Genomic DNA, 13,174 nt, shown 5'->3' with positions numbered 1-13,174 from the left:
GCTGGTGTTGATGTATTACCTGTCCTGCTGAGCGGTAAGTAGGGAGGTAAAATGTAGGTGCGAACTCTGTCCCGCAACTTCCGAAATAAAAGATGAATAAACTTCACTGTCTTTTATTAACCAGGACATTTATGTACACTATTTACAAATTCACTTTCAGGTTCTGAATACGTTGGTTGACGAGAGCTTGCTTCGCATGCCTACCCTATGGCTACGCGCTAAGTCCGAATACTGCCCTGCGGCACTTATGTACAACTATCACGACTGACTGCTCGAAAGAGCCTGATCCTAATAGTACGAATTACTGGTCGAGAGAGAGCCCTGTGCCATCTTGGCTTAGGGTTATATCTGCTCTCCTAGAAGCAAAGGTGGCACCCTCAATTACTATTCTGAACTAATTGTCTCAGTGAGTGCTGCCCTCTGAGCACTACTGTCTCTGTCCTACTCTTGCACTCTTGTTTCCTTATCTCTACTAGAGTACAACTGCACTGGCTTTGTGCTCTTTTGTCGGCGAGCCGCCCAGCTCATAAACCAACTATTAGACTCCGCTTGTCAATACACAAACAAGCAAACATCCGCTGTTGTCAACATGTTATTGTAGGCGCCTTTTGCAAACTCTCTGTCCGACCAAGACTCTCTACTACTAGTAACTTACTGAATTGTTCCTTCCTCTTTCCAACTATTAAATCTTAATATAATTACCATACAATTGTTCTGACACTACAAGGTGTCCCGTATTACTGGTTATTACTCTGACACTGATTTATTTCCTTTGATATCCTAAGATCGAGTCTCGGCTGCGAATCCCGGCTGCCGTTCTTCTGACAGTCCGCCGGTTCGAGCCCTTGGGAGGTCGGTACACGACATGAACAAGTTTGTTTCTAAGATCATCTGAGTTCTCCCAAAACATCCTTCTTCGTGGTAGGAGTACTTATCCACTCAGAAAAAGTATGCTGAGGAAAGAGGAATAACCAACAGTATATTTCAATATTTGAAGAACTGTATCTGCTTCTAGAAATGCATCCAAAAAAAATCTATAGGGTATGATCGGATCGTAAAATTTCTTTTACCTGGATGACGAACATTGGGCGAAGAAGAGGGTGGGAATATCATATCACCTATTTCCCAATTGAAAGAGTAAGATTTAGTTGTCCCATTAGTACAATTTGTGTCCAAGTCACTACCGTCAATTTGTTCATTTTCCAAAAGTGGTTCAGGTTCATCACAGAATTCGGGAGGAAGTTATGAATTGAAGTTACTGTTTATTGGTACCTGCATCTAACTCTGCTGGAGCTCGAAGCTGAGCACGATTTAGTCTGTCAGGATCTGAACAATCTTCATCACCAGAGGCAGCATCTGTTTCTTCTCCTCCATCTTCAGGCAGCCTAGTAAAGATATCAACACCTGAGTCGGGGATATCTGAAGGATCAGCCGCTTCGAGCTCAACCTGAAATTCTGCAACTGTTAGTTGCTGTACTCTGCAATATATTACAGAACAATTAAGGATACTATGATTAATTACGTAAGGTTTAAGCTAAATATATGGTCATTATTGAGCGAATATGAAAGTCAGTGATAGTTCTCAGGTAACTGCCCAGTGAGTTGTTAGCAACCCACACTAGGTTCTATTGAAAATACCGGAAATTCTAAGCAAGTTATGCAGATATCAAATTATGTATGTGTATTATTGTTTTAAATAGTAAATACTGCAACGAATAACCTGCCAATGAGAATAGTTGTAAATTCTACTTCCATTCTTCACCTGCATGCAGAGGGCTGACAATCCATCTCTCTTCTATTGACTCCAGATCAAGAATAACGTTAACAGTGAATCAAATTCCTGTCCAAACGAATGACAAAATATATAATGGTTAACTTAATCGATCCTACAAGTCTCAAGAATGTGATAGCTTAAAGAAAGGTAGCATAATTTGATGGGTCGAAAACAACCCACCTGGGCATAAGTGGGTTAAATACTTTCGAATGTGTTTCAGAAAAATAAAATTTTGACTTGCTTGTCCCCTTTCATTTTCTGCACTCGGGTCATCAATCGTTTAAAAAATATATTTCTCTGTTTGCATGGTGTTGATGTGATCTTTTCAACGATACTAAAATACCAAAACACCGGGCGAGTTGGCCATGCGGTTAGGGGCGCACGGCTGTTAGCTTGCATCCGGGAGGTAGTCGGTTCGAATCCCACTGTCGGCAGCCCTGAAGATGGTTTTCCGTGGTTTCCCATTTTCACACCAGGCAGATGCTGGGGCTGTACCTCAAATGGGCCCACGGCCGCTTCCTTCAAATTCCTAGGCCTTTCCTATCCCATCGTTGCAATAAGAACTATCTGTGTCGGTGCGGCGTTAAGCCACTAGCAAAAAAAAACCATATTGCAATTCTTCAACAAGCCGGTTCATCTCTGGTGAATGGTTACTGTCCCCATTGCCACCCTTATCATTTAAGTTCATGGGTGGCTTTTTCAAGGATAATTATTAGGTCGACCAGTTGGTTTGCATCCCTGCCAGCTTGGTTGCCATCTGGTCGGCTTAATATTGTCGGTGTCAAATAAAGTGGCTCAATCAACTTTGCCTCTTGTGATATTTTCCAATACGTGCATATCATGGAGGATTTTTTCAAGGCTGTGTCCATAAGTATTGAATTCCAAATAAACGCTAAGGCAAACATGTCATTTTTATTTCCGAACACATTTCTGTAATGCATAGAATCCAAAGCCCAGGTCATAACTTCCATTATCTGCACCATGTCGTCCTTCATCTGTTCTGACAATGGTGAATGATTACTGTCCCCAATGCCACCCTTCTCGTTTAAGTTCATGGGTGGCCTTTTTGAGGATAATTATCAGGTCGACCAGTTGGTTTGCATCCCTGCCAGTCTGGTTGCCATCTGGCCGGCTGAATAATGTTGCTGTCAAGTAAAGTGGCTCAATCAAGTTTGCCTCTTGTGATATTTTTCAATACTTGCGGAACGTGGAGGATTGTTTCAAGAATGTGTCCATAAGTATTGAATCCCAAATAAATGCTAAGGCAAACCTGTCATTTATATTTCCGAACACATTTCGGTAACGCATAGAATCCAAAGCGCAGGTCATAACTTCCAATATCTGTACCACGTCGTTCTTCATTTGTTCTGACACTGGTGAATGGTTACTGTCCCCATTGCCACCCGTATCGTTTAAGTTCATGGGTGGCCTTTTCGAGGATAATTATCAGGTCGACCAGTTGGTTTGCATCCCTGCCAGTCTGGTTGCCATCTGGTCGGCTGAATATTGTCAGTGTCAAATAAAGCAGCTCAATCAACTTTGCCTCTTGCCATATTTTCCAATACGTGCATAACGTGGAGGATTGTTTCAAAGCTGGGTCCATAAGAACTGAATCCCAAATAAACGCTAAGGCAAACCTGTTGTTTTTATTTCCGAACACATTTCAGTAATGCATAGAATCCAAAGCCCATGTCATAACTTCCATTATCTGCACCATGTCGTCCTTCATCTTTTCTGACACTGGCAGGCTGTTCCATACACAAGAACCATGGAGCATCTTGTTTAGCATTTCCAACCTCTGGAAGAAGCTCTTCCTGACGATGCGGTAATTCTTGTCGGGAGTGCCTATGAAGGTTCTGAGAACTGCAGGTGCTGGTCTATTTTGTTCTAATAACAACACTCATAATAAAGTCTCAGTTTCATATAAATATTTGAAAATTTGTTGATTATTTGTAATTGGCTAAAATGAAACTGCATGCTTTTTTGTTGTTGTTGTTGTTGTTTAATGTCGTATTAAAAGTTGGAAGGTTTTTAGCGGCGTAAGATGGGAAAGTGTTAGGATTGGGAAGGTACAGCTATGCAGCCTGAAACATGCAGTCAACTCGCTCAGTGTGCAGATATTTTTGCCTCCTTATTTTGAAATTAACCATTATCACTGCAGTTCCTTTCAAGAACTGAAGGCAGTGTTTAAATTATATTAATTTCTTACAAGCATGTCGATTTGATCAAAACACTGTCTTTTGACTGCCCCCAGAGATATGATATGAGATTAAAAATTATTGCTAGATAACACTCGTGTGAAAAATATAAATTGCTGTCTGGAAACATATATTTTGTATGGTCCGGCATAAGGGTGTAGGAGGTAGGCTAAACTATACTCCTTTTTTTATAGAAAAAAATATAAATATTAAAAATGCATCTTCTTTTGGGCATCAATGGTTTATTTAATGTCCTCCAAAAATAATGTGAGATCAGTTTAGTTTCCTGTATTAGGCACTCTAGACAGATGCCTCTTCCTGCACCAATTTCTAGGCCTGTTTATGGAATCGCCTGAAAGGATATACTTGTACAGTAAATGGTTGTGTTAATTACATTATAAAATTATCTTCATACTGAAATGTGCACTCACTGAGACTTATAAACTTCATGCTTGCGTACAGAGAAACTTTGGTTGCTTACGTTCTGACAGAATCCTGTTGGAAGAATTGTGCTACCCCTCCGATAACTGATTAAAAATGTGGGTGCAAAAGTAACGATATCTGTCCTCAAACAAAAATAAGTTCTGTCATTTCTTCACCACTAATGCTCAGACACCCTTTTTTTGTAAGCAAGGACAGACTACTATCTGGCATACCCTTTTTCTGTGAGCAAGAACAAACTACTATCTGGCAGTCTTAGCCTCAACTGCTCACTCATTAATTATATTGTATAAATGTACTTCAAATCTATGAAAATGAAAAACCATTAAACTAGTCATACGTTTCTAAAGGAATTACATTGATTTCATTACATAATACCTATCTTTAAATTATAAAACTCTTATAATGGCTGTAACAGGTTTCACTTTAGTGTTGTATTGCAGTTATGTGTCTATTCTGTGGATGCTGTTATGCATCATTAGAGCAAGCGCCAAAAGTTGGTTTCGAGATATTGGCGTTTAACTTTAGGTTTATGTGTAAATTCGAGCAACTATAATTTTGCTAAACATGGTATTCCTGGTGTCGTAGGATAATAGATTGTATCTTCTCACCAAATTTCAACATTTTTATACTCACAGTACATAGATTTTCTTGAAAAAATGGTCTACTGATGCAATTTAAGGTATTTTTCACCTGCGAATAATGCATCACAGTGCTACACCAATAACCCCTTACTGTTGAGATCTACTGAGTAAGACTTGAAAAAAATATAATGTGACCGTAGTCGTGATTAAAGCCTGAATCTCCTACTGCCTGAACAGGCGCGCCAAGTGCTTGAACCACTGCGAGTCGCACCAAAACTCTGGCATATTATTCAAGTTTTAGGTGGAGAAACTAGAAGGGAAGGTATTCCCTAAAGTCATTGCTATAACCACTTACTGATTTAACGAATTTCAAATGATCTGCTACGAACCTAGTACGCTGGCGTAGCAGGGGGAGAGGTGATACTCCCACGTGGCGCGTCCCAGGTAACGGATAGGGGGGTCCTAACCGGCTTGCCGACGGACTTGTGGGAAATAAAATACCTCTCGCGGACCAAACACACTACCCCCTGCAGGTGGGGGACGCACATGTAGAATACATCCGCAGTATCTCCTGCCTGTCGTAAGGGGCGACCAAGGGATGATTGAATTTGAACCATAAAACTACTCTTGATTCGTACCATCATGCGGATGATGCCATGGCTTGCCTGTACTTGCGAGTAGTACCACTAAATTGGTACGAAATAGGTTTGTGATTAGTAGCAGTAAAGAGGCTGGCCTGGGGGTTTCCAGTACCCGTGCGTCGTACCTATGTAAGCAACACCGCGGGTCTGGGCGTAGCCTGTGAATTGTACCGCTATATGAACGGCACCGTGGGTCTGTGTTGCCTGTGATTAGTACCCACTCTGTGAGGAACACCACAGGAATACCGGCGCCCGTGATTAGTACACTTAGGTGGGGAACCTTATCGGTTTGCGTTGGCTCTGGGTGGTGCCATTGTGTGATAAACACCATAGGTCTGCGTTCCCTGTACGAAGTGCAATCCTTGCGAGTAGTACCATCTTCTGTGGAACACCGTGAGTCTTCGCTACTTATGATTAGTACCCCAACATGACAAATGCCATGGTTCTACTTTACTCACGACATGTACCATTCTGTGGGGCCTTAGACGTGGATTTTGCACTCCTTTAGACATCAAGCATCATTGTGCTTTATAAGTGGTCTCTTGGTCAGTAATAATATTATTTATGATCTTTTTTCTGAGTCTGATCCACTGGTTTTTTTTTTTTCCTTGAGTTCATATCCATTCATTCTTCATGACAGTTTTTATTTTATTTTAGTCAGTGGATAAATTTGAACCTTTTGTTATTTCATTTCGTACCATTAGGGGCCGATGACCTCGATGTTAGGCCCCTTTAAACAACAAGCATCGTCATCATCAAATGATCTGAGTCAAATACAAATTGTAAGAAATGAGCCATTGTAGTCTATAAAATGCATATTTACTTATGGATTTTCCTTCACGATCTGCTTATTTTTTGAGAGTACAGTACTGACGTGATATTTTCAAGCCTATGGGTAAGTTTTGTTCTGTTTTAAACACACATTAGTTGCTAAGTAGACTGGCAGTCTCTCATACCATTAGTGGCCAATGACCTACATGTTAGGCCCCTTTAAACAAACATCATCATCTGAATGGCAATCCCTTAAACTAAGTAAAGGATATGGTTATGATTACCTTAGTTCAAGAAAAAAATAATGCGATTCTGAAAGAATTGAATTTTTTAATTACTTATCTCAGTCGAACATAATAGGAACAGAAAATGTTATTTAAAAATATTTGCTCCTATAAATTCACACACAACACTGGACAGGTAACAAGATTGTTACTCTCAGTCCATTCAATCTCGAAATCGTGATTTCCATTGAAGTTTCTGGTAAAATTGTTTGGCATCTGCAGGTATTAGGTGCAGAGATAGGTTTTCCATTTGGCCACAAAGGTATTAATGCATGATGAAAGGGAACTTTAGTTTCCAGTGGTCGTCCCAGTCTTGAGTTATTTAGATTTACTTTCTGAGCTTCACCATCAAATTTACTTTTCACATGCATAGTGAATGGCTGTGATTTCAAGAGCTGGATATATTTTAGTTTTAGCCAGTTTATCTTGCAACCATGGACATCAGTTTTCCGATTCATGATCATTTTTTCAAGTTCTACTGAACTGATCAACGACGTGTTTTCCATCTAGTGAACAACAATGGTGTTTTTCCGCCTACAGTTACTCATTACGTTTACGTAGTCCTCTACTGTGTATAAATGCTGATGAAATTTGAGGGCACGCTCAATATCTGCAAAGTCACTGCTTTCATTATTTTTATCTGGAATTCACTGATTTGGCATGTTTTACCTTGCATAACATGTTAAAAGACTGCTACATTGAAGTCTTTTCAGCTTCTTCAAACAAATATATCGATACAGAAATATTGCTTTCATTGCAGACTACCGTATTAGATACCGTACAACAATCTCATTTAGATACTAACCTTAGGAAGTTCTTCTAGAGAATGATTCTCCAACGTAACCTTTTTAGCAAGATGAATTAGTAGCATTTTCCTTCTCCTTACTTTCGGAAGTACTTGATACGTCGCTGAACTTCGTCACTTGTAAACCACTCTATGTAACTTATCACTATCAAAAACGCAGGCTCCCTTGCTGTCATCTGTGACGCAATGTGAAGAATGAGGCGCTTGGTCTAATGATGCAAACTGGAACGTCGCATAGTCTACTGATGCTGTTTACAGTTTAACTGATTCCCGCTACGTCACTTAGGTTTTCAGTTAACTGACAACTAATGCCCTCTTGTGACGCAGTGGGGAATTTATTATAGGTAGTTCAAGCTTTCCTGTACAAGATAGTGCTAAAATCTCAATTTTCGTCAGATGACACTTAGTCTATTGATGCATAACTCCATCCAGTTATAAAACTCTTACGATGGCTGTAACAGGTTTCACATTAGTGTTGTGTTCCAGTTATGTGTCTATTCTGCATTCCTAGTCAAAATAACATTTCAGGCAAGCAGTAATTCTACCAAGTTAACTTTAGTAACTATTACATTTACAAGCTCTGAAAAGGTCTATACATTTATAATTGGCTAGCTTTTATGTAAAATAATGGACAGATTCATTTAATTTTTATCAACAAACTTCAGCAAACTCAGTTTAATGGTAATAGTCATTGACTTTGTGTCTGACTCGTTGGCTGAATGGTCAGCGTACTGGCCTTCGGTTCTGAGGGTCCCGGGTTCGATTCCCAGCAAGGTCGGGGATTTTAACCTTCATTGGTTAATTCCAAAGGCTCGGGGGCTGGGTGTTTGTGCTGTCTCAACATCCCTACAACTCACACATAACACTATCCTCCACCACAATAACACGCAGTTACTTACACATAGCAGATGCCGCCCCCCCCCCCATCGAAGGGTCTGCCTTACAAGGGCTGTACTTGGCTGGAAATAGCCACACAAATTTTTTTAAAAAATTGACTTAGTGCCCGTGCTTCACGAATTTCGTAATTTTTTTTTTTTTTGTCCATCTGAAACTGGAATTTCTCGTTCCCCACCTCAACCATCTCACTATTCATCCAACACCAATTACCGTCGCCCCCGGCCAGCCCCTCCTCTGGTTCCACACCCTTAACCCGTTAGTCCACCCCCTCCTCCAACTAATTTCTTCTTTTCGCCACCACCGTCCCCCACTGACCTGTTCCGACTCTTACTCACTTCTCTTGTTACCTTCTCGTCTGTGTTTTATATAATTGCTCTTCAACTCCCTCATCACCCCCTTGCTTCAAACTTCTCTTCCTTCAGTTCCGTCATGTCTCTCTTAAGTCATATATTAAAAACGTCCACATGCACCTCCCTATTCCACAATTCTACTTCCCATCTATCTAACTTTTCCTCTTCGAACACATATCCTATAATTTCTCACTTCGTTTACCCACCTTCCTTTTCCACACATCTCTTTGACCCGCCCGCATCTGTTGCCCAGAGCGAGGGCGTAACCCTCTAGGTGGCCTGCCCCACCCCTTCAGGGTGAGGAATGAAAACTAAAAAAGTTCACCCGCAAGATGCAGAGTGGGTTGTTGTCCCATATGCTCTGTACTCTGACCGGCCAACCGAGCAGATGAAAGTTGGCAACGGCTCTACTGTGGCTTTACGCCTCTGCATTCGCGAGATGGGCCTGGGGCACAGTGCCGGACTTCACGCCTGGTCCCACTCGTCGGCTGTCCTGAGAATGGTTTTCCGTGGTTTTCCATTCTCCTGCACTAAGACGAATGCCGGGACAGTTCGTAGTATAGGCCACGGCCGCCTACCCCCTCACCTTCTCTGCACATCTCCTTCACCGTAACAAATCCCCCGGCCTGAGAGACGGCGTTACCATCTAAGAGGCCCGTTTAGTAGTTTAGTAGTTAGTTAGTTCACCCGCAGATCCTTCGTCGACACTGCACTCCTGGTGGTGTATTCTCAAATCACAGAGTACGTGTTAAGTCTGACGAGCCCGCACACCGTAATCCAGCACGACATCTTATCAATGCTTAAAAAGTGTATTGGACAGGTGGACTGAGTGGTTTCATGGGGTTTCACCCCCTGGACTTGCATATTCCTCTACTAGCGCAGTACAGCTCTTCATTCTTCTGATCCAGGCTCAAATCCTCCTCAGCCACTCCTATATACTCTTTGTTCTACTGAAGTCAAGTCTCCAGAAAGTCCAGCGTTTGTTTCTCTAGGAAGATATGTATCCGTACTACCAGTACATACCTATCACCACTGCTACAGTCACTACAACCACCTCTACTATCACCACCGCCACTCAGCAAAGCCAATCAGCTGCCAAAGCCGCAGCAGTAGCCCATCACCCAGCACTGATGTCTACATTTATGAATCGTCCAAATTACCCTTGTCACCTGCTAGCACAACCTGCTCCACAGTAAGACCACAACATTCAGTACAAGCGTACAGCACCTCGTGCCGCACACGGAAGTGAGCCTGCTCCTCGCCGCTTCGCAATAGAAAATCCACCTCCCAGCATCTCTGCTCCCTCTCAACCAGACTTCGACACCGTCGAAAACTCAGTCTCTCCCAACACTATTCCCGATGCCAATTCCCTCCCTCTCCTACCAACTAAATGTCCTATCATTTCAACTCGTACGCTCCAACCCATTCATTATTCCTTTCCAATCCCGCGCCAGAAGTGTGCGTGATCAAGGGAGTTGACCCAGCCATTATGGAAGATGCTATAGTCAAAGAACTTCAAGATGACGGTATTGTAGTACGTAAAGCCATCCGAATTAAAAACGCCACCAGACTGACCAACATGATTCGCCTCCTTTTACCATCCACTAATGATTTGGACAGATTGCTGGAACATGGTGTCTACATTTTTCGTCAACATCATCGGGTGGAACCCTCACGCACTCCTCCTCCTGTAGCTATAAGATGCGGGCAATGCTTACAATATAATGATCACTGCACAGCTCAATGTCGCGCCGATGGACCGAACTGTGGCCACTGTAATCAGTCCCACTCTACACCTACTTGCCCCAACAAACGAGAACCTCCACAGTGCCACACCTGTGGACTTGCTCACACAACTTATTCAAGACAGTGCAAAGCTCGCCCAGATCTTATAGCTCCTATCTGCACACTAGATAACCCCACTCTTCCGTCAGACTCCATCTACCCACCACGAACCATAGAAGACCTCATCCAGTTTTTAACACTATCCTTGATGAACATCTTTCCATACCATCGCCCCCTTTATATTATCCCATCTCAAAGCAGCAGCCAATCAGGCATTCCATCTTCATTTTCAGGCCATTCACACAGGATTAAACACACATTTCCACCTTCATCATTTAGAAACCCAAGTATAATGCAGTTTGACCTACCTCCCTCACAGACTTCAACTCTTCACAATGCGAGACAGTGCAATACTATCGGCAAATAGCGCCTACGAGAGTGGACATTCTCCTCAAGATTACGGAACGAGACCTGAATAATTCACCGGAGTGCAACAATACCAAAGATATTTCCAAACCCCATATCTGTTTTTGTATTAGCGTAGAATATGTGTAGATCTGTGTTTGTATAAATTTGCTTTTATCATTTACAAAAAAAAAATTTGCAATCTATGTATACAATCAATCCCTATCATAGCTATTGTTACTGCAAGAAATAAAATAAAGTCTAAAATCTTTCACCCAAGAGGCAACCCCCCCCCCCCCCCCCCAATCTCCTTCATTTTCTTACTTCCTTTACCCACCTTCCTTTTCCATTATATTTAATCCTTGCACACATCCCCGGTAATTAAATACTATCCGCACACACCTCCTAATTCCATACATCAAATTACCCTCCTCCCCATACCATCACTCCTCCTCCAACCTGCCGAAACTCCTGGCCAGAGTGAAGGCGTTACCTTCAGGGTGGCCCGCCCCTCCCCTTCAGGGAGGGGAATGAAAACTAGAAATGATGATGATGTTCACCCGCCACACACGTCTTTCCACACTTCACAACACGTGGAATATGGACAGCTCTGACCTGCGACACATCACCGAGTACACGCCTCTTCATTTTTGTTGCCGGCCGGGTGGCTCTACAACTTTAACACAGCTCCCCACCGGACTCAATAAAGAATATAGCTGCATCCACAATTGGAGAGTCAGCTCCCCATCATGTCTATATCCAATTCCGCCGTTACAATCATTACCACCATTACCACCACATCTACAATTACCCTTTCACTTGCTCCTCACACCAATATATCTATGTCTCACCCTTCCCCAATTATCTTATCGTCCCTCCCGATCTCAGAAACCCCTGACTGACCCAGTCTTCTGTACATACCACCCCGCTATTTTGAACACCAGCGACCTGAAGAAGAAATCTCAGCCACGCCTGCCACTACCTCAGCAGCCGCCACACCATCACTGTCGACACCCCAATGACCACCACCATCTCAAGCCATGCATAGTTGTGTCATCCGCGGCATCAATCCCGCCATCTCCGACTGTGAAATACTCAGCGAACTTCATGCAGAAGGCGTCCCTGCCCGCAGAGCTTTCAGGATCCAGAAAGTCTACGGTCCAACATACCTGGTCCGCCTCCATCTTCCTACAGAAGATGACGTCCAGTGCCTCATCAGCACGGGAGCGTATATATACCGCCAGTTACATCGAGTTGAACCCTCTCGATCCTCTCCCTACCCTTTCCCTAGCCATCCCACCAACACTACATGTCGTCGCACCCGGCCGGCCCATTCTCCATACCAAACTCGTCAACCCATCCGTCCACCACGTCCTCCACCCAGTTTTTTCCAAACAACTCTGACCCTTGATTACCTGAGACTCCTCACCACCTCTTTATGCAACATCACCGCGACCATCCCCATCCTCACTCTCCACCTGAACAATAGCACCCTTGTCTAAACCTTCACACATCCCCTGTAATTTCCATCTCCGTTGCCACGGCCCTATCAATTCTTTTCCACTAAAGAATATCATCCGTTTCCACATCTTTTTCCTTCAACACGTCTCCTACCTTCTCACACTTCTCCCGGCCTGAGCGAGGGAGTCACCCTCTGAGAGGGAATGAAAGAGGAAAAAAAAAAAAAAGGTTCACCTGCATACACCCCAGCGTCAGTGGGTAGGGGCTTACACATCTCACTCTGATGAGTCTAGTGTCAGACCTAAGATGAAACGCTGGTTGATAGAGCAAACGGCTGAAGAGCCTTACATCTGATCTGCTTTTGGAGCAAGTAGATGCGGGACAAGGTGAAGAAGAAGAAGAACAAGAAACCCAGTCTGACCCAAGGATTAAAGTCTGCATTCCAACAGTGGAGGAAATCAAGTGGGCATTGAGAGAGTTGCATATTGGTAAGGCAGCAGGTGTTGACAATATTCCAGCAGAAGTCATGAAGATTGATATGGATACCACTGCCAATATGTTGCAGCCGCTATTTGAGAAGATATGGGTTAATGGAGAAATGCCGACAAATTGGAGATGTGGGTTGCTGGTGAAGTTGGCAAAGAAGGGCGATACGTCCAACTGTGACAACTGGAGGGGCATTACGCTTCTTTCAATCCCTAGCAAAGTCTTCACCAGGGTCCTGCTGAACAGAATTAAGGAGTATATCAATTTGAGGCTCTGACGGGAACAGGCAGGC

The sequence above is a fragment of the Anabrus simplex genome, chromosome 2, assembly GCF_040414725.1.
Source record: "Anabrus simplex isolate iqAnaSimp1 chromosome 2, ASM4041472v1, whole genome shotgun sequence".
Classification (NCBI taxonomy): domain Eukaryota; kingdom Metazoa; phylum Arthropoda; class Insecta; order Orthoptera; family Tettigoniidae; genus Anabrus; species Anabrus simplex.
This window is presented reverse-complemented; position numbering follows the sequence as displayed.